Source organism: Rutilus rutilus, assembly GCF_951802725.1.
Source record: "Rutilus rutilus genome assembly, chromosome: 4".
Taxonomy (NCBI): Eukaryota; Metazoa; Chordata; class Actinopteri; order Cypriniformes; family Leuciscidae; genus Rutilus; species Rutilus rutilus.
The window spans coordinates 46,221,660-46,244,129 of record NC_140212.1 but is presented as its reverse complement, the minus strand read 5'-3'; the positions used below and the strand labels follow the sequence as shown (position 1 = coordinate 46,244,129).

Sequence of the window (22,470 nt, the reverse complement as noted above, 5' to 3'; positions counted from 1 at the left end):
CGTACATTCACGATGTGCATGGACGCAGCGCTCGCACCCCTGAAACTCCGGGGCGTGCGAGTTTTGAACTACTTGGACGATTGGCTGATTCTAGCTCGATAACACTCAGAGCTCATAGAACACAGGACCATATTACTCGAACATCTCGAGAATCTAGGTCTCAAAGTCAATTAGGCGAAGAGTTCACTGTCTCCCAGTCAGAGAATATCTTTTCTGGGCATGGAACTGGACTCGCTGTCTATGACAGCACAGCTATCGCCACAGCGCGGACTGGATATTCAGCGCATGACGAAATCCTTCCACCGCAGCACTATAGTCCCGCTCAGAAGGTCTCAGAAAATGCTGGGTCTCATGGCCTCAGCATCATCAGTGCTCCAGCTGGGTCTGCTTCGCATGCGCCCGCTTCAGTTCTGGCTAAAAGCGTGAGTACCACGGCGAGCTTGGACCTCTGGTCTTTTTCGCCTCAAGATCACTCAGGAATGCGTCTCAGCCCTGAAATCTCGGAAAGCGACCGACTGGTACCAGTCAGGTGTAAGCTTGGGGACTTCCTCGAGTGTGAAGGTGGTGTCCACGGATGCCTCCACCTCGGGATGGGGAGCTCTGCTCGAGGGCAGACCGTTCTTCGGCCAGTGGTCAGAACGGGAAAGGCTTCTGCACATAAACTGCCTGGAAATGATGGCTGTCGACAACGCGCTGATGCGCTTTTGTCCCCAGATAAAGGGACACCACGTCTTGGTCCGTTCGGACAATATGTCGGTGGTGTCCTATATAAATCACCAAGGAGGTATCAAGTCCCGAAACCTTTACAGGCTGACGGAACGCCTCCTGGTTTGGGCTCAGCACAATCTGCGCTCGCTGAGAGCAGCGCACGTGCCAGGCCATCTGAACTTGGGACCAGACAGGCTGTCCAGAAACCATGTTCCGGCAGAAGAATGGTCCCTACACCCACAGACAGTCCAACTGCTGTGGAAAACGTTCGGCAGAGCGAAGATGGACCTGTTTGCATCTCAAGAAAACGCTCACTGTCCGGAGTTTTTCTCCAAGAGCAGGGATGAGCTGGCCCACGTCTGGCCCCACTGCCCGCTCTATGCTTTTCCCCCTGTTGTGCTCCTGCCTCATGTACTAGAGCGTACAGGGAAAACGGATGCTCAGTGCTACTGGTGGCTCCATTCTGGAAGAACCAAGCTTGGTTCCCAGTTCTGATGCAGCTGACAAGCACTGCCCCATGGCCAATACCAGTGAGGAAGGACCTCCTCTCTCAGGCCAAGGGCTTGATCTGGCATCCTCACCCAGAGCTGTGGTCCCTACATGCGTGGGCCATCAATGGGTACCCGCTAACCTCCCGGAGGGAGTGTTGAACACGATCACGCAGGCTAGGGCCCTGTGCTTCCTACAAGAGCTACTGGATAAGGGTAGAACCCCTTCCACGCTCAAGGTGTATGTGGCGGCTATAGCGGCGTTTACTAAGCCGACGCTTGGCCAGTCACTGGGGAGAAATGATCTGGTCATCCGCTTCCTTAGAGGAGCTAAGAGGTTAAATCCTCCCAGACCTCCCTCAGTTCCCATTTGGGACCTTTCTACGGTTCTGGAAGCCATGAAGGGGCCCCCATTCGAGCCAGTACAGTCAATAGACATCAAACACTTGACTTTCAAGACAGCGTTTCTTCTGGCTCTCGCTTCTGTAAAGCGCGTAGGGGACTTGCAAGCGCTCTCAGTAAGTGCGACGTGCATGGAATTCGGGCCAAATGACTCGAGGGTCATACTCAAACCAAAGCACGGATATGTTCCTAAGTCCCTCACCACACCGTTCAGGGCTCAGGTGATTTCTCTGTCGGCTCTGCCGGTCTATAATGAAGAGAAGGACGCAAGCTTACTTTGCCCGGTCAGGGTATTAAGAGCTTATGTGTCGCGCTCAGCCATCTTCAGACAGACGGAGCAGCTCTTCGTTTCATTCAGCGGACGTTCTAAGGGACTTGCTGCATCGAAACAGACCCTATCCAGGTGGATAGTTGATGCTATAGCGCTGGCGTACACTTCTAAGGGCCTGCAGTGCCCATTAGGTGTCAGAGCGCACTCCACTAGAGGCATGGCCTCGTTATGGAATGATTATTGCTAAGAGCATCATTCTAAGACTCTGGAAATCAGATATTGTTCCTCAGTTCAAGACCTGGTTGACTTGCCTCACTGGAATACTCCACATGGAGAGAGTGCGGTATAGAATTATGGGTAACCTTGAGAAATTTTACAGTATATGGCAACCATTTCTGGATCATCTTACCCAGTTTAACACTGACTCTGACCAGTAATGTAGAGCAATTGTATGCTGTCCGCTCTGCCCTCTACTGAATTTTTGCTTGTGCCTCATTTCTGAAACTGCATACGCCCTGATTGTTCTTAGGTTTTAATTTATCCTTTTTTTTTTTCTTTTTTTTTTTAAATTTTATTTTATTTTTATATTATCATTATTAATGGTGGATGATATTATTAATAGTTATTTATATTGTTATTTCTGTTGATATTATCATTCATTGAGTTGTATACATTTTCTAAATGTATGTTGTTTTCTTTTGCTTTTTTGTAAAATGTAAAATTCTAATAAAAATACTTGGGAGAAAAAAAAAGCCGGCAAGTAAATAAAATAAGCTATCAAAATCTTGAAAAAATGAGCAGTAGTCTCTGCTCTCAAACGCTTGGGGCGTGTCCGCTGGCTGCGATGAAACCATGCCCACTCGCGGGAAAGCTGCCTTCGCTACACTCAACTATCACCGCGACGGGAGGATGAAGGCCAGGGCGGGAGATAGTCGGTTCGGCCCCATTTACCAGTAACAGCGGATTATCAGTGAATCCCAGTTGTCTCCGACTAAAGTTTATAAAACTATAACGCGTAAAATAATCACTACAGAGGCGGGTTTTGGTGGTGATCCTCAACTCTCCATCAAGTTGCGTGTTGCATCAAGTTGCAACTCTCCATCAACAAAAGCCTGGCTGAAGAGATGCGTCTTTAATCTAGTTTTAAACTGGGAGAGCGAGTCTGAGCAACGAACAGTATCAGGAAGGCTATTCCAGAGTTTTGGAGCTAAATGTGAAAATGCTCTCCCTCCTTTGGTAGATCTGGATATCCTAGGTATGACCAAAAGCCTTGAATTAAGTGATCTTAAAGAGCGCGATGGATTATAGGGCGATAGAAGATCCGTTAAATAGACTGGAGCTAAGCCGTTTAGGGCTTTATAAGTCAGTAGCAATACCTTGTAGTTAATACGGAACTTTATAGGTAACCAATGTAGTGATGTTAAAATCTGTGTTATATGATCATATTTTCTTGATCTAGTAAGAACTCTAGCGGCAGCATTTTGGACTAACTGTAGCTTGTTTATTGAGGATGCAGGACAACCGGCTAATAAAGCATTACAGTAATCTAGTCTCGAGGTCATGAATGCATGAACTAACTTTTCTGCATCAGAAACTGATAGCATATTACGTAGCTTAGCAATGTTTCTAAGGTGGAAAAAGGCTGTTTTTGTAACGTATGAAATATGATTTTCAAAAGACAGGTTGCAATCTAGTATAACACCCAGGTCTTTTACTGTAGAGGATAAAGTAACAGGACATCCTACTATGTTAAAGTTGTATTGTGAGAGGTTTTGTGGGCGTTTTTTTAAACCAATAAGTAGTACCTCTGTCTTGTCTGGATTTAATAAAAGAAAATTACGTTAATAATTAAGATTGTAAGAATAGTTAATAATATTGATTATTCCACTTCCACTATAGGTAACACTTCTTTCATTAGTTTAGTTGGTATAGGATCTAATAAACATGTTGTTGTTTTAGATGAAGTGATACGTTTATTTAGCTCTTTTTGTTCTATAGATGTAAAGCACTGTAATCGTTCTTGCGGGGTGATAATTGAGGCTGAGTTATAAGGCGCGATTGAAGATCGAACGTTTACAATTGTGGTTCTGATGCTTTCTATTTTCTCAGTGAAGAAGTTCATAAAATCATTACTACTAAACTGTAACGGGATATTTTGTTCAGGTGATAGCCATCCTCGCAGTCCTTGACAGTCTGTCTTTCAGTGAAGAAGCAGTCTTTTCATTTAGAGCTTCTGTTCCTCTCGTGACTGTCTTGCGCAATGGGACGTTATACTGGGGCTCAACGTAATTCATCAAATCTTTAAACCCTTCTCCTTCGACAAAACGAATGGGCAGCAAATCTCTCGCTATCATTTCGGTGATTAGTTGTCATCTTTTCACCTCTGGCTGCGTTGCATTTCTGTCTGACGGTAAAAGATGCGATGCTCTGTCTGAGCGTATTTTGTGGTATCGGAAGACATTTTATGTACAAATACTAGATGATAACACATTGCACTTGTGGTAGATTTGTGTGACAGCTTGGCGCTGCATATTTTGCGCTGAACTGTTTTTTGCTGTAATGGCTGAGTAAAACCTCTGGTGGCTCATTACTGCCACACTTTGGTCACCGCAGATTTAAAATATGCACGAAATGAGCCGCTTACGGCAAATAAAAGTTATTTAGCAACTAATCGATGACTAAATTAGTTGACAACTATTTTAATAATCGATTTTAATCGATTAAATCGATTAGTTGTTTCAGCTCTGGATAGATGCACTTTTATGATGGACAGATGCACTTTTATGGTGGACAGATGCACTTTTATCATGTATAAATGCACTTTTATGATGGACAGATGCACTTTTATGATGGACAGATGCACTTTTATGATGGATAGATGCACTTTTATCATGTATAAATGCACTTTTATGATGAACAGATGCACTTTTATGATGGATAGATGCACTTTTATGATGATAGATGCACTTTTATGATGGACAGATGCACTTTTATGATGGATAGATGCACTTTTATGATGTATAGATGCACTTTTATGATGGCTAGATGCACTTTTATCATGTATAGATGCACTTTTATGATGGACAGATGCACTTTTATGATGATAGATGCACTTTTTTGATGGATAGATGCACTTTTATCATGGACAGATGCACTTTTTATGATTGATAGATGCACTTTATGATGGACAGATGCACTTTTATGATGGACAGATGCACTTTATGATGGATAGATGCACTTTTATGATGGATAGATGCACTTTATGATGGACAGATGCACTTTTATGATGGACAGATGCACTTTTATGATGGACAGATGCACTTTTATCATGTATCGATGCACTTTTATGATGATAGATGCACTTTTTTGATGGATAGATGCACTTTTATGATGGACAGATGCACTTTTTATGATTGATAGATGCATTTTATGATGGACAGATGCACTTTTATGATGGACAGATGCACTTTATGATGGATAGATGCACTTTTATGATGGATAGATGCACTTTATGATGGACAGATGCACTTTTATGATGGACAGATGCACTTTTATGATGGACAGATGCACTTTTATGATGGACAGATGCACTTTTATCATGTATCGATGCACTTTTATGATGGACAGATGCACTTTTATGATGGATAGATGCACTTTTATGATGGATAAATGCACTTTTTATGATGGATAGATGCACTTTTATGATGGATAGATGCACTTTTATGATGGACAGATGCACTTTTTATGATGGATAGATGCACTTTTTATGATGGCCAATGCACTTTTATGATGATAGATGCACTTTTATGATGGACAGATGCACTTTTATGATGGACAGATGCACTTTTATCATGTATAAATGCACTTTTATGATGGATAGATGCACTTTTTATGATGGACAGATGCACTTTTATGATGATAGATGCACTTTTATGATGAACAGATGCACTTTTATGATGGACAAATGCACTTTTATGATGGATAGATGCACTTTTATCATAGATGGATGCACTTTTATCATAGATAGATGTACTTTTATGATGATAAATACACTTTTATGATGGATAGATGCACTTTTATCATAGATGGATGCACTTTTATCATAGATAGATGCACTTTTATGATGGATAGATGCACTTTTATGATGATAAATACACTTTTATGATGGATGGATGCACTTTTATCATAGATAAATGCACTTTTATGGACTTCAAAACAGAAACAGCCATTCTCTGCCAATATAAAGCTTGGAAGAGCCAGGAATTTTTTTTAATATAACTCTGATTGTGTTTGTCTGAAAGAAGAATGTCATATACACCTAGGATGACTTGAGGGAGAGTAAATCATGGGCTAATTTTCAGTTTAAAGTGAACTATCCCTATAATCTTCCATGAAGAGAATATACAGTTTGTACAGTTTTAAAACCATTACGTCTATGATTGATTGTGTCACTGTGTGTGTTTTCTAGTGTGGATCATGGAGGAGAGATCAGGATTACAGCAGGACCACGAAAATGTACGTCTACACATCACACATACACACACACACACACACACACACACACACACACACACACACACACACACACACACACACACACACACTCTCACAAACACACACTCTCTCTCACACACACACACACACTTATGCACACTCACACACTTTTACACATTCTCACACATACACAAACACATGCTCACACACTCACACACACTCACGCACACACAAACAAACACACAGACTGACACTCACAGGGACACTCTCATCAAAAGATCTCTCTCTTTTTCCATTCACTAACACACACACACAGATACAATTTTGAATGTTGAAATTACTGTACCAGATGTGAAGATCTGACATACAAATGCTATAAGCTCATTTTCATTTTCGGGTGAACTATCTCTTTAAGCACAATTATTGTTATCCACTTTAGTATCACTAAATATATTTAACCCACACAGGCAAACTGGCTTTCTCAACAGGTCTATGGGAATTATAGATGTGGTAGATGTGCTCATGGCACCAACACTATAGACACTAAAACATTCAGTCACCCACATTCCGGATGAAAATATAACATCAAAGAATTTATAAATTGTCTATGGACCCATGTCATTTATGTGCTGATGTGCCCTTGTGGCCTTATGTATGTTGGCCAAACAAAACGTAACCTCAAGCTGAGAATCGCAGAACATAAGGCTGCTATCAGAAACAATAACCTTGACTATGCCATTGCTAAACATTATATAGAGAAGAATCATGGTTCTGCTGCCTCCCTCAGGTCAGTGGTATTGAGAGAGTATTGCCAAACCCTAGGGGTGGTAACATAATTAAACAACTCTTGAGAAAAGAAGCTTTTTGGATAAATTAACTGTCTACGGTGAAACCCTATGGCATGAACGAATCTCAGGATTTGAGCTGTTTTTTATAAATATGGGTGTCAAGGCTGTATATTTTGTATTGTCGTCTTTGCCGTGTCTGGGTGTGTTTTGCTCCTCCTACAGGTGTGCTGCGGAGCTGAGGTAATCAGGTGGATTGGGTGCACCGGTGCACAGGTGTGCCTGTCAATAAAAGCTTCCTGTTTGGCGTCCTCATGGAGCGTTCCATTCTGTCAGATCGATCCCTGGCCAGGACCGAGATGTTGATCGGCGTTGCGGCGTATTGCGAGAACTTGAGAGACAGTCTTTGTTGTGGAGAATGTGTAAATAAAAAGAGTATTGTAACCGCCGTAAACGTTTCCTCCTCCTTCATTGTTGCTCCCTAATAAGGGCGTAACAATTGGGGGCTCGTCGAACTAAATTTGTGTTTGGATTCGTGCGAATGATTTTGAAAAAAACGTTTTTGAAGGAGGGTAAAATATGGATATTTGAATTTGAATATATTGGTATATTATCCGCCTATTTGTAAATTGAAAAGTTGGAACGCTCCATTAATTAGTTAGGCTCTATAACATAATTTGTTGGGAGTATTTAAAGAACAAACCTTCTGGGTAGGTTTAGTGCGTGTCTTTGGGCACGTAGTTTTTTATTTTAGTTTGTTATTTTTGGTTGGCTCGGGGCGTAGAGCAGTTGGCTCGGGGGCACATCCGAGGTTTGGGGGGCAACTCGGCAATTGGTCGTCTTCCCAAACTTGCGGGATTTAGTGCGTAAGTACCCGGTCTTGGGCCAACTGAAGACTAGGGTTTATTGAGTTTAAATGGATGGTTTAGTTTCTTTTAAATAAACCCTGATTTGTCGGTAAAAAAAAAAAAAAAAAAAAAGTTTTTTTTTGTGCATAATATTTGCTGAGCGTGTGTTTTGTAAGCGTGATTATTGGTAATTATGGCGACCGATGTTATTGAAGCATTTTCTCAGATGCCGTCTGAGGAATTGTTAGAGGAAATGACCAAAGAGCAATTGTTAGAGTTAGCTGCGCATTATAAAATCGAGCTAACGTATAATCAAAAAAGGTCAAAAGACGGAAAGCTAATCCTTGAAACTGCGCTGTGTGATCTTAAAATCTTGAGAAGAAAATCTAAATTGCCTGTTTCAGCTGCGTTGCCTGCCGTAAGTACGCCTGTTCCAACCCTTCCGTTGTCTGCTTTAAGCACTCTTTCATTTGAGCAACAGAAAGAGTTGTTGATGATACAACGTGATACTGAGTGTGAGAAACGCCGCTTGGAATGTGAGAAGGTACGTTTGGAGTTAGAGTTGGAGGAGAGCCGGCAACAGTTAGAGCAACAGCGTTTACAGATTGAAAGGCGTCGACTAGAGTTACACGAGGAAGGTAAGCCGGTGGGTGCAGGTTTTGATACTGATTCGACGAAACTGAGCGTGGCTCATAATTTACGTTTAGTACCGCCGTTTAATGAGGCTGAGGTGGAGATTTTTTTTCTCCTATTTGAGCGAGTCGCAGTAGCGTATAAATGGAGTAATGTTGAACGCGCTATGTTGCTTCAGTGCGTTTTAACAGGTAAAGCCCAACAAGCCTATTCTATGTTATATCCGGTGTGTGGTGAGCGCACTGGCGCCGTTGTACTGTGGCTGCCGTCGCATCATCCAAGTGGATGCTGCACACTGGTGGTGGTTGAGGAGAGATCCCCTGACATGATTGTAAAGCGCTTTGGGTGTACAGTAGTACATATGAAAGCGCTATATAAATGCCCGATTCTATTCTATTCTTTCTATTCTATCTGATGCTGACAGCCAGAATTATGAAGCCATTAAAGCGGCGGTGTTAAAAATTAATGAACGTGTGCCAGAGAGTTATCGGCAAAAGTTCCGTACGTTACAGCGAAAGGTGAATGAAACAAATGTTGAATTCGTAAGAGAATTGACTGTGCAGTTTGATCGGTGGTGTACAGCGGCAGATAGTACAACAATGGATAAGCAGAGAGAGTTAATTTTATTTGAGCAATACAGAAATACACTTCCCGAGATGATAGCCACTTATGTTGCGGAGCGTCAGGTTAAAACTGCTTCAGAAGCTGCACTGCTGGTGGATGACTGGGAACTTATTCATAAGCCCCGTGCTGATAAATTCAGTGAACGTCAGGTTCATACACGGGGGAATTCTTCCGTTGTCTCTATGGGTCCAGCCAGGCGTTTTTTGAAAAAGAAATCAAGTGACTATGATAACTGTAACTACTGTCTGGGTAAAGGACATTGGAAGTCAAATTGTCCAGTGCTTAAGTCAAAATTTGTTAGACACGCCCATTCCGTGAAGCCTGCTGTCCTGGCTACTTCTGTTCCTGTATTAAATCAGGCCGGTACTTTGAAAGGAATACCGGTGGTAGCGCCCAAGAGGGTAGAGAATCACCATCAGTTATTTGAACCATTCGTTTCTAATGGTTTTGTGTCGCTTCCAGGTGGTGTTGAGAAAGTAGCAGTGAAAATTCTCCGGGACACGGGGTCATCCAAGTCGTTTATTTTGGAGTCTGTGTTGCCCTTCTCAACTGAGTCGCACACTGGTAGCTCGCTTTTGATTCGTGGCATTGGGCTTAATACATTATCCGTACCCCTGCATAAAGTTGATTTGACCTGTGAACTAGTACATGGGGTGGTGGATCTTGGTATACGCCCTATTCTACCTGTTGATGGCGTTTCACTGATCCTCGGAAATAACTTAGCCGGCGGACGCGTTTGGGTTAATCAATCGCCCTCTCTGGTTGTGACTGATGCACCGTCCTGTACTGATGGTCCGGATGACAGTGCGCTACAGTATCCGAAAGTGTTCATCGTGTGTGCGGTGACTCGTTCTGGTGCTCAACCTAGGGCCGAAGGGAAAATCAGTGACACTGAATCGTGTTTCGTTTTGAGTGATTATCCCATTGTGGTTTCTCGGGAAGAGTTGTCTACTGAACAGCAGAATGATGAAACATTAAAACCACAATTTGAACAGGTTGTTGACAGCACTGAAATTCGTGACAGATCGCAAGGCTATTTTATTGAACAGAATGTTTTACTGAGAAAGTGGTCCCCGCATGCTGTTGATGGTATGGGAGATTCTGTCATTCAGGTCGTGATACCAGTAAAGTTTCGCTCGCTAGTGTTGAAAATGGCTCACGATCAGCTCGCCGGTCATGCTGGTGTTCAGAAAACTTATGACAGAATTCTTCGATACTTTTACTGGCCTCGTATTAAAAAGGACGTTGCCAGTTTTATTAAGACCTGTCATACGTGCCAGCTTACCGGCACACCGAACCAGTCGTTAAAACCGGCTCCTCTGCGTCCAATTCCGGCTGTATGTCAACCGTTCGAACATCTTATCATTGATTGCGTGGGTCCTCTTCCTCGTTCGAAAGCTGGAAGTGAGTTCCTGTTGACAGTGATGTGTCAAGTTATGCGTTATCCAGCTGCGTTCCCATTGCGCTCGATTAACACAAAATCTATTGTGAAAGCGATCACTCAGTTCGTGTCTATTTTTGGGTTACCAAAAATTATCCAATCAGACCAAGGAAGTAATTTTACTTCGAAATTGTTTGCGGAGGTGCTTTTCGAGCTGGGTATTAAACACAATTTGTCAACAGCGTATCACGCCCAGATTCAAGGGGCACTCGAACGTTTTCATTCTACGTTAAAATCACTATTGAGAGCCTACTGTCTGGAAATGCAGCGGGATTGGGAAGAGGGTCTTCCGTGGTTGATGTTAGCAGCCAGGGAGGTTACGCAGCAGAGCATTGGGTTTAGCCCAAACGAGCTGGTTTTTGCACACAAAGTCCGGGGGTTATTAGCTGTCTTGCGTGATCAATGGATTGATTCAGGACCACCGGAAAAAATTTCAGAGTACGTGCTGGGTTTCCGTCGTCGACTTTCATTAGCTGGAGAGTTAGCTGGGAAATGTTTAAATAAAACTTTTGAACAAAAACTTTTTTGAAACAAAATAAAATTGTTTGACCGATACACTGAACATCGGAAGTTTAGTGTAGGAGATCAGGTCATCGCGCTTCTGCCTGTTGTAGATTCCCCGTTCCAAGCCAAATATACTGGGCCGTATGAGATAATACATTGCGGGGCCATGGATAACTACACGATTCTGACGCCAGACCGAAGAAAGAGATCCCAAGTCTGTCATGTAAATCTCCTTAAGCCTTATTATCAGCGAAACCGACCGGTCTCAGTGCCAGTGGCGCCTGTGGTGCTAGTGGACAGCTCCCCTCAGTCAGGTGTTTCACAGGACATGAGTATGCCTGTGGACGAATTAGAATCTCCTGATGACTGCGTGTTACTGGGTCGTCTAAAGAATTCTGAAACGTTGAAAAATCTGTCTTCCAATCTTAAACATTTAGACGCGACGCAAAGTCAAGAATTGATTAGTTTGCTTTCTGAGTTCCCGAAGCTGTTTTCGGATGTTCCAACCCGAACGACACAGTTAGAGCATGATATTGAGGTGGGTGAGGCTGCTCCTGTCCGTCAGCGTTTTTACAGGGTTCCGCTGAATAAACGAGAGGTTTTGGAAAAGGAAGTCCAGTATTTGCTGGATAATGGGTTAGCAGAGCCTTCATTTTCCAGCTGGTCAAAGTTGAACTTAATCAATTTTATTTAGTTACATTAGTATAAAAAAAATAGTAATTACACCCCTATTTAATTGTTACTTCTATTTAAAGGCAGGGCAAGCCGTTTTTTTCAACAAAAAAAATTCCAAAATTTGTTTAAAATGTCTTTATATACCAATACATTATTAAAATGTAAGTACTCTGAAAAAGAAAGTATAAAAATTGAGTGTCTGTAGTCCTCACAGGACTGCAATACATGGATTTCTCGGCGACCTCATCACTGCTTGCGCACGCAACCAGGAGGCAGAAAGATCCGCGGTCTTCGTACTGGAGTAAAGGGTTTAGGCTAGTAGCATAGTGGTGGTGTTGTCGCTAAGTCAAAATGCCAAGGAGTTGTTGCGTAATTTATTTACATGCAGGTCTATCTGTTGTTTTATCTGCTCATTTAAATTATACATGTTGCAAGTAATTCCAAATCTAGGCAAATGGAAGAGTGGGACAGAAGGAGGAAGTTGTATGTTATATTCTTTCTATTCATAATTTGACGAGCTGCACATGACCACATAGCACGTAGTTGTATGCATCAAGGGATTTGTACGCTCTAATCATTTCTCTTATACACACTTGCTTGAATAAGATAATTATGGCTATATATATCAGGCCATACAATTGCTGGCCACTTCTTGTCATCCACAATCCAAATATCGTCATGTATTGCGTAGGGATCCGGCAAGATCTCACCATTGCTGAGAGTACGTTTTATTTATTATTTTTGCCGCCAATGCCGCGTAGTTTTTCACCTATATTTAACAGCGCTTCGTCAGAAGTACAAATACAACAGCCGTTTTTTAAATCCTATCCAATGGTTGAAAGGAAAGGAGTAAACACGGTCACTAGTAGGTTGTGACGGCTGTCAATCAAAATGTGGAGCGGTGTATTCGTTCCATGTGTTTCCTGTCAGAAAACAAATAGATAATTTGGTAAATTTAAATTTAACAGAATTGATCAACTTGTTGCCTGCTATGGTTGTTTAATTCACATCCTTTCTAAAAAATATGAACGTTTTTGGTTTAATATATTCTTAATATATAAGACTGTCAATGATCTAATTTCATGTTTTATATTTTATTTGTTCATTGTTTATTTTGTTGGGTTTTAGTTGGAGTTGGTCAGAACTGTTTAAAAAATAAAATAAAAATAATAATAATAATAAATTATATATATATATATATATATATATATATATAATGCGCGCATGATGCCTGCTGCCTTTGGGCTCAGTGATGTTGAATTTAAATGACATGTAAAATAAAGACATGTGATGTTACATAGTGATGTAATGGTGTTTTCTGGAAGGAAAGGAACTAAAGAACAAAGAATTTTTATCAGCTGAAAGGCAGAATACAAATGTTTTTATTAAATTAGATAAACATTATATAACAGTTTCAGGTTATGTTTTGGTGTTGGTAACATGTCCCACATTGTCCCACACAAACTTATAATCGTCCCACATTTGGTTTGTTTGATGGTGGTCACCCTAATTACATTACTAACTTAGTCTAACATGATAATTCATACATGCATCACAGTATGTCCGGATTTTGATTCTTAAACAGTTGGACGTTTTACATAATGTTATATTAATATGAAACACAAACAAACAGATCCAACTCTGAAATTGCAGTTTATTATTGAGTCAACAAGAAATTACAAACAATGCGAAATCTACGTTAATTACAATGTTCTTTTACAGAACTCGGCATAACAGCTAGCGGTTTTCTGCCACCTGGATGCGCGCGCATCCGGTATTGTTTGTATACAAGAAACCCGTGTATACACAAATCCGCCGCGAACTCTATGGGCGCCGCCATCTTGCCTGCCGCCATTACTGCGTGCCTGCGAAGTGTGAGGGTGTGACACTTGCCGGTGTCCTCTAATGACATTTCAATGAAAGCGGATCCTGGGGCTTAAATATTGTGATTGTCAAAACATTTTAGTTACTAAACTGAATTTTATTAGGTTTAGTGACAACATGTTGCAATGTTTATATTATATGGTACAATTTCTGGTACGTTTTTTATTATTATTATTGCTTGAAACAATTTCAGGATTTCAATTCAGTCCAATTCTTGTGATTTGTTTTAATATTGACTAATTTGGGTAAATAACTCAAATTAAATATAATGCGTTTTTTTTTTATTATAATAACAACTTTATTTAATGATATAAGAAAACATATAATAAATATGTAATATAGTACACATATTTAGCAAAATACTCTCTATAGCTCTTTTTTTCTTTCCTGAGGTAAATGTTATGTGACATAATTGTTCTCCAGCTGTTTTGTTGACCCTTTCCGCGGTTAAAAAAACACTGATTGATCGATATTATGTATGATGAATATACATTTCGGTAGGTTATGCTACTGTTTCTTTTAACATTGTTCATTCCATTCGTGTTTATTTACTATTAAGTTATGATCGGTTCACGTGGCATAGGGATCTGTCACGTCACATTTACAAAGGCCAAAATATTTATTGTTTGAATTTCATAATAAAATTGACAGAATCTGAGAGCTGAGCTTTTTTTTTTATATCATAACTAACCTGCTCTGTCTAGTCTGTCGATCTCCTTGTCCTCTTTGCTTCTCGATTTTTATGTGCGTGAGAAAATGGATGTGTGGCGTGTGAAAAGTGTCAATTGCGTGTGTCTCACGGTGAAAGCGTGAGAGTTGGCAGCTTACAGGTATTCAACATTATTTTATTAATCATCTGGCATGCGAGCTTCAGAACCTAAAGTACAGGGCATTGATTGAAGGTCAGAATTACATGAGCTCCGGTTGGATTGGCCAGATACTTGCATACCTTCGCAGATGAGCTCACATTAAAAGGTGTCGTGCGATTTTCACAGGCAGTGAACTCGTACCATAATGTGTCAGTAACAATATAGAGAGAAAACTGCAAAGTTCTCGAAGTAGTGTGTGACTGCATGGCCGGCCGAGGGAAGTGTTGTAGCCATACAGCAGGGCGACTGTACAAAATTAAAGATGAATAGATAAAAATAACATTTCGTACAGCTACATCTGCTACAGCCGCCTACGGGACCAACGCTACTTCCTTAGCAGCAAGGCACGCAGTAATGGCGGCGCTGCTTTACTTCCGTGTTTCGCCGGATTTGTCTATAAACACAGCTACTTATTTCATTCACTCCCACCCCCTTCCTTCTGGGCTCCTTCCAAAGTCACGCCCCCAAAACACATGAACGCGCGACGCCAACCGCTCAGCTGGAGGATGCGCCGTTTACCACATCATGTCAGAATCACATGTAATAAAATACCTAACTTTATCATTATGAATATAAACAACTGTTGCGGCTTCTGGTTGGATGAAGTAGGAGGCAAACTCGAAAAAGTAGAATCCAAGGTTTTAATTCACAATATCACAAAAGCAAGGAACAGGGAGTGTGTGCTCAGACAAAGATCACCTAACATAAAACATTGACCGACAAACACTGAGGAAACACACTGGGGTAAATACACAGGCAAACAGGATGATTAACAAGATACAGCTGACACAGATGAACTAATTAAACAGACCGGGGAAAAAACAGGACTAGACCAAAATAAACAGAAGACAGGGGAAAACGATCACAGAAACACTGAAAACACAGAAACAGAACTCAAAACTACAACAACAACTAACATGGCTGTTAGCACTCACTATCAAGCTAGCATATCGATTAGGGCTGCACGATATGAGGAAAAGCTGCGATGTGCGATAACATTGTTTAATATTGCGATGACGATATGACTTGCGATAAATATTCAAATGTGAATGTTAGCTATACTGTTCCCATGTCTTAGTGCTTTAATAGGTTCTTGGCGTGATAGGTCAAACGTTTATTACCTGCCTGGTTCAGATTACACGATTTTAGCGCGATATCGGCACGATCCGTTTGATGTAGGGTGTCGTGGGGATTCGTAAATGACAACGGGCGTCGGGACGCAAGATTCGATCGCTTCATCTCGTATAGTGTGTCATAGTGGGCGACAACCTACGTCGCATCTGCGATGCTTAACAACATCATGACAAAGACTAGCATGTTTAATTTTTTAACGGTCCTCCACGACGGGTTCCGTCAAGAGTGAGTGAGTATGTGAGCGAGAGTGTGTGTGTGCGCGCGAGTGTGTGAGTGAGCGAGAGTGTGTGTGTGTGTGTGTGTGTGTGTGCGCGCGAGTGAGTGAGTGAGCCAGGGATATGGAATTATTCTTGTGCCAATAATAATGAACGTAGCTTTTCAAGAAACTAATGGAAATATAAACTGAAACTGAATAAAATATCTTTGAAACTGAAAAATAATAAATCGCAGGCAAATTTTTTTACTTCGTTTTTAATACACTGCATGTTTTGCTAACTATTTCTCATATTTCAGTCTCTGATCTGAACTTGCAAATGCGCTTCCAGAGTTTTCATTTGCGCTTCTGAAGTTTTCTAGCCTGGATGCCAGCCGAACTTAGCCCCGCCCACAACATTTTTTGTTCGGGAAGTTCGGTCTGGACTCGCTCCGTTGAGGAGCTATTATGCCCGAACAAAAATTGTTCGGACCAATCAAATTGTCAGGGCGGGCTTTATACGATGATGGACAGATGAGCAACGTAATCATCTACGTCACCAACGAGCGCTTGGTTTGAATTCGTTAACAACAAAGACGACAGCCGCTTGAGAATTGAGATTTCACGAGTTCACACTTACAAATAAGTCAGATAGATTAAATGCATATTTGACGTGCTGTCCGAGGAGAGGCTCCGCCTCGGTATTTGGCCCGAACCCAAAGTACTCCCCCCGTATTCCTGGCTGTGGAAGAACAGGCCAAGAGTGAGTGGAGGGATGCTGAAAACTGTCAAGGAATGTTAGGTGAGTTGACAGAGTGAATATATTTTTCCTCTTATGCTGATAGGGTAGACATGGTGTTTGATGACAAGTTGATTGGGTTGATTATGTGAACGTGCTCCTGCTGAACTTTGTTTATGAAACATCATGTGTAGATTCCGCCATCGCGTCTGTTATAGAAGATATCGACAGCGCATTCATTTTAAAAGAGGAACAGAGAACCGCGATCAAGGCATTTGTCGATCGGAAACATGAATGAAAACTTACTCCTTTGCTCTGATTGGTTGTAGTAGGTCTATCCAATTGAGTGCAGAGGCATTTTCCTTCCTGATTCGGTTGAAACACGCCCCATAATCAAAGCTCAATGGAGCAGTATCAGACTCACATTCTGACTAGAATCTGAGTATGACGACGTCAGGCTAGAAGTTTTCATTTGCGAAGCGCATTTCATTTCAGAAGCTGAAGTTTTCGTTTATGCTTCTGGAGTTTTCGTTAGCCGTTCTGACACATTTCTCTCGTGGGGGCGGGGCTAGTGGCAGTGTGTTCTCATTGGCTACTGAGGTTTTGACTGACAGCTTATTCACCTGGAAGTGAAGACGTCAGTGTTGTGTTTACATGGATTACGTGGATTTAAGCGTCTGTAATCGCAGCTTTCTATTTCATTTTAGTGATATTAAGTTATGTTTTTTTTATTTTATTTTTTTTATCTGTATTTACCTGCTGCTACTACTTTGTCGACAGAAGCTTTTAGGAGCACAAGAGATCTATTCAGTCTATTCAGGTGTAATTGTACATTAAAGTACTGTATATAATACTTAAAATTGTAGTGTCCAATGTTTTCAGAGAATATTTGTTTATTCCTGATGATTATTCTGCTTGTTAGGCTCTGATTAGGTTGAGCTGTTACAATTTAAGGAGAATACTAGCAAACGTGTGTGATATATTCAGCCGTCAAGAAAGTTTCACTTCAGGTAATCAAGGTTGGCAACCATGGCCATCACACTACTCATTGTTAGCATGATATACATTTACACCATCAAAATTAATGATCACTTAAATAAGAGGAATTTAAACAATATGAAAATAACAATCGTGGCCTGCTGTCAGATGATACAGACCTCAAAGGGCATTTCACTACACATGTCACACAAAGAATGTTCTTGTTGCCATTTTTTTTTTATTGATAATTGTATTTAGTTATTTCAATTAATTAATACTATCTTCTAACATTTAAAATTGTTAATATATTTTAACAATCATCAACCGTTTCAGTTGTGACTTCTACAACCAGTTAAATGAATGTAATTGAAAATATGAATTCCAATAAATTTACATTCTTTATTGTCACTAAAGCATATACACAAGTATCAGAGTGAAGGTCTTGGATGCAATTATGTTGTGACAGGAAAGACCAGAATCCACAAAACATTAACTGCATAATATACATGTAATGCACAGTATTCTCATGATATACATTACTATACAAAATGCACAATTACAAATACAGAATACATTAAAAAAAATTCATATACATTTTAAATGATGCAATGATTCTTTGAACAGTTCCTGTTGCAGTACAATAGCAAAGCAGTGACTGGACACAAGCAGTGCAAGGACAGTCCACCCAAAACATGAGAATTCTCTCATCATTTACTCTCCTTCATGCCATCCCAGATGTATATGACTTTCTTCTTCACATAAACATAGACAAAGATTTTAACCATCTCTCTGAGTCCATATAATACAAGTGGATTGTAACCCATGTACGTAAGACAGTTGGTCGGAAGTGATTTTTAATAGTTAAAACAGTCTACAATATTAGTATTTCTTTTATCTAGCCTGTTGTTTGACTTCAGAAGGCATTGATTCATCCACTGAGGTCCGCATGGGTCACTGTGTGTGGTTTTTAAAGCGTCTTTAGGACTCGCAGAGATGGATTACTTTCCTTACAATCTTAATTCGTGTTTATCTGTAGAAAGAAAGTAAAATGCATCTGGGACAGCATGAGGGTGAGTAAAATAAGAGAGAATTTTATTTTTGGGTGAACTATCCCCTTAACATTCATATGCTGTTGGTATGCTAATCCAAGATCAGCATAGATTAATAAGAATAAAGTGCAACCTCTTGTGTACTTGTGAACTGTGTTTGTTTTAATCTAGAGGAAATTGAAACATTTGCTAGTTTATAATATTAAAATAAAATAAATCAGGTGTCTGAAGATCAAGATCCCAGTCATTCAAAGATGATGTGTCTGAACAAAGTAAGATTATTGTCTGAAAGGGACAGTGGATCTCTGGTACTATCACTCCATCCTCTGTGTCAGCATCAGAATTTTGTTTATGGAAAAGTTGCTCCACTCCCTGGAAAATGAGAGAGGAAATGTATTATAATCTAACAATACAAACTGCTTTGAACTCCCACATACAGTAACAAGTTGAAGACTTAAAATATTTATTCCAAACAAATTATATAAAGAGATTTTACAGTACTAAATATTTACCTGGGAGTCATGCAGCATTTATCATCTGTAATACTGTTGTGTAACCAGTAGATGGCTGTATTGCCCTATATATAAACATATATCCATGGCTGTGTATTCCCTAGCTGCTGGATGTTTTCAGTCATAATTACTTGCATGTTTTAAGTTTTTAATTTGGACATATATTTATTATTAAAGACTGTTAAAGATTAAAAAATTTTCTCAGAAATGTTCATTTGAAGTCATACTAGCTATAATAGCTTTATCAGTCATCTTTATCACACAAAAGTAATCCGAATAAATATTGCGACCAGGGCGATACTTCAAAATAACTGAGTGTTTACATATTATGAACAGAGACGTGGTCTGTGGTAAAGTCGTGTCTCTCCTCTTTCAAAAACTCTGCATCGCAAATTAATCAGCAATTGAGAAATTCAGGTTTAAATAGCTTTATTGGCATGGTAAAAAAAGGCTTTACATTGCCAAAGTTGAATCAGGCAGTGACTGACAGCGCTCTGGTCCAATGGCATCGGTCATTGACTGATACAGTAGCCTACTTTTTGTACTGTAGGCTACAGTACAGATACTGTACAGTACTCTAGCCCAATGATGTGTGGGGTGGCTGGGGGGAAATATGATCTAATCGAAGACTGTAACCGAATGTAACGTTAGATAAACAAGTCATGTAATGATTGGGCTAAGTTAAATCAAGACAACACAGCTGTATAATGTTATGGGCTCTCACTGAGCTCTAAAATGCCTCTCCACCTAAAAAAAGCCAGTACTGTATTATAAATAGTATTAGTATAGTATTTTTAAAAAATCTGACTTACCACGAGTAGGCTATCCAGTATCCAGATAGCGACGATTACTAATGATAATGATATCATTCGTCTGTACTATCATCTCAACAATATAGTGTAGCAGCAAATAAATACAGATATAAACTTAATATCACTAAAATGAAATAGAAAGCTGCGATTACAGACGCTTAAATCCACACATGTAAACACAACACTGACGTCTTCACTTCCAGGTGAATAAGCTGTCAGTCAAAACCTCAGTAGCCAATGAGAACACACTGCCACTAGCCCCGCCCCCACGAGAGAAATGTGTCAGAACGGCAAACGAAAACTTCAGAAGCGCAAATGAAAACTCTGGAAGCGCATTTGCAAGTTCAGATCAGCGACTGAAATATGAGAAATAGTTAGCAAAACATGCAGTGTATTAAAAACGAAGTAAAAAAAATTGCCTGCGATTTATTCTTTTTCAGTTTCAAAGATATTTTATTCAGTTTCAATTTATATTTCCATTAGTTTCTTGAAAAGCTACGTTCATTATTATTGGCACAAGAATAATTCCATACAGGGACAGTGTGTGTGTGTGTGTGTGTGTGTGTGAGAGAGTGAATGAGTGAAAGTGAGTGAGTGAGCAAGGGACAGTGAGTGTGTGTGTGAGCGTTTCAGTTGTGTGTGTGTGAGCGTTTCAGTTGTGTGTGTGTGTGTGTGTGTGTGTGTGTGTGTGAGCGTTTCAGTTGTGTGTGTGTGTGTGTGTGTGAGCGTTTCAGTTGTGTGTGTGTGAGTGTTGGAAAGGCCGAGTCATGTGCGCATGCGCTACTTACTGTCAGTCATCATCAGCAGAGAGCGGGACTGTACGAGCGGAACTGTACAAGCAAGACTGTGTGTGCAAAGTGCGTCAATAAATATATGTAAGTTGACTGTTTACCTAGTTTGGTGATCAATACTTGTTAAGGAGCTGTAAAGCCTTGATGTCATACTTTCATAAAGTGATGCATGTTTAAGAGAGATGAATCCGTTAATCGCGTGAGGTTGAGGGCTCGTGAGTGTGCCGTTTATGTTCGATATTACTTGCAATTTATAATATTTATATTGCATCCAGTGTTTGATTTGTACATATGAATGTGTGATCGTTACATTAGTATTTGAAACTCTTGTTATTTCAAGTTTAAGGACGCGATCTGTATGATTATGTGCCGTTCATTTAAATTACCTCAGATTTAGTTTCGGTTTTGTATGTTATGCCATTTCTGACCACCGGGTGGCGGTGTTACATATTTTCGCTGCTTGTATATTGATTTCTTTATTTAATATAGAATCGAACTTGATAATTCTTTATTTGAGAAATGTAGATTTGGAAGTAATGTTTGTGTAATAATACTAGAGACATTTGTTAATATATATCTTTATTTCTTTCCCTTTGTAGACCACAAACACACACATCTAAATACTTTAAGCCACCTGTGTACTGCTGTGTTGTGCATAGCAAAAACTGTCAACAATAAACCTCCTTTGCATGGAACTGATCGAATCCAGTGTGTTCTGATCGACACCCCATTGAGGAAAGCTAGAAATAATAAATCATCACCTGTTACAGTCCAATCCTTCTATCGAATAGTGAGCGTTTCAGTTGTGTGTGTGTGAGCGTTTCAGTTGTGTGTGTGTGTGTGTGTGAGCGTTTCAGTTGTGTGTGTGTGTGTGTTTGTGTGTGTGTATGTGAGCGTTTCAGTTGTGTGTGTGTGTGTGTGTGTGAGCGTTTCAGTTGAGTGTGTGTGAGCGTTTCAGTTGTGTGTGTGTGAGCGTTTCAGTTGTGTGTGTGTGTGTGTGTGTGTGTGTGTGTGAGCGTTTCAGTTGTGTGTGTGTGTGTGTGTGAGCGTTTCAGTTGTGTGTGTGAGCGATTCAGTTGTGTGTGTGTGTGTGTGTGTGTGAGCGTTTCAGTTGTGTGTGTGTGTGAGCGTTTCAGTTGTGTGTATGTGTGAGCGATTCAGTTGTGTGTGTGTGTGTGAGCGATTCAGTTGTGTGTGAGCGATTCAGTTGTGTGAGCGTTTCAGTTGTGTGTGTGTGAGCATTTCAGTTGTGTGTGTGTGAGCGTTTCAGTTGTGTGTGTGTGTGTGTGTGTGTGAGCGTTTCAGTTGTGTGTGTGTGTGTGTGTGTGTGTGTGTGTGTGTGTGAGCGATTCAGTTGTGTGTGTGTGTGAGCGTTTCAGTTGTGTGTGTGTGTGTGTGAGCGATTCAGTTGTGTGTGTGTGTCTGTGGGCATTTCAGTTGTGTGTCTGTGAGCGTTTCAGTTGTGTGTGTGTGTAAGCGTTTCAGTTGTGTGTGTGTGTGTGTGTGTGTGTGTGTGTGTGAGCGTTTCAGTTGTGTGTGTGTGAGCGTTTCAGTTGTGTGTGTGTGTGAGCGTTTCAGTTGTGTGTGTGTGTGTGTGTGTGAGCGATTCAGTTGTGTGTGTGTGAGCGTGTGAGCG

At 40.5% G+C, this 22,470-nt stretch overlaps 1 protein-coding gene and 1 long non-coding RNA gene across 2 annotated transcripts in view; both read left to right on the top strand.

The window, feature by feature from the left end:
• Window positions 1-22,470, top strand: part of LOC311289533 (uncharacterized protein) — a 295,816-nt gene that overhangs the window by 83,012 nt on the left and 190,334 nt on the right. The gene's annotated exons all lie outside the window — the stretch shown is intronic.
• LOC311289587 overlaps window positions 20,045-22,470 on the top strand; it is a 15,527-nt gene continuing 13,101 nt past the window's right edge. The window contains exon 1 of the long non-coding RNA XR_014627164.1: window positions 20,045-20,918. This is a non-coding gene — a long non-coding RNA (uncharacterized lncRNA). The remainder of the gene's footprint in view (window positions 20,919-22,470) is intronic.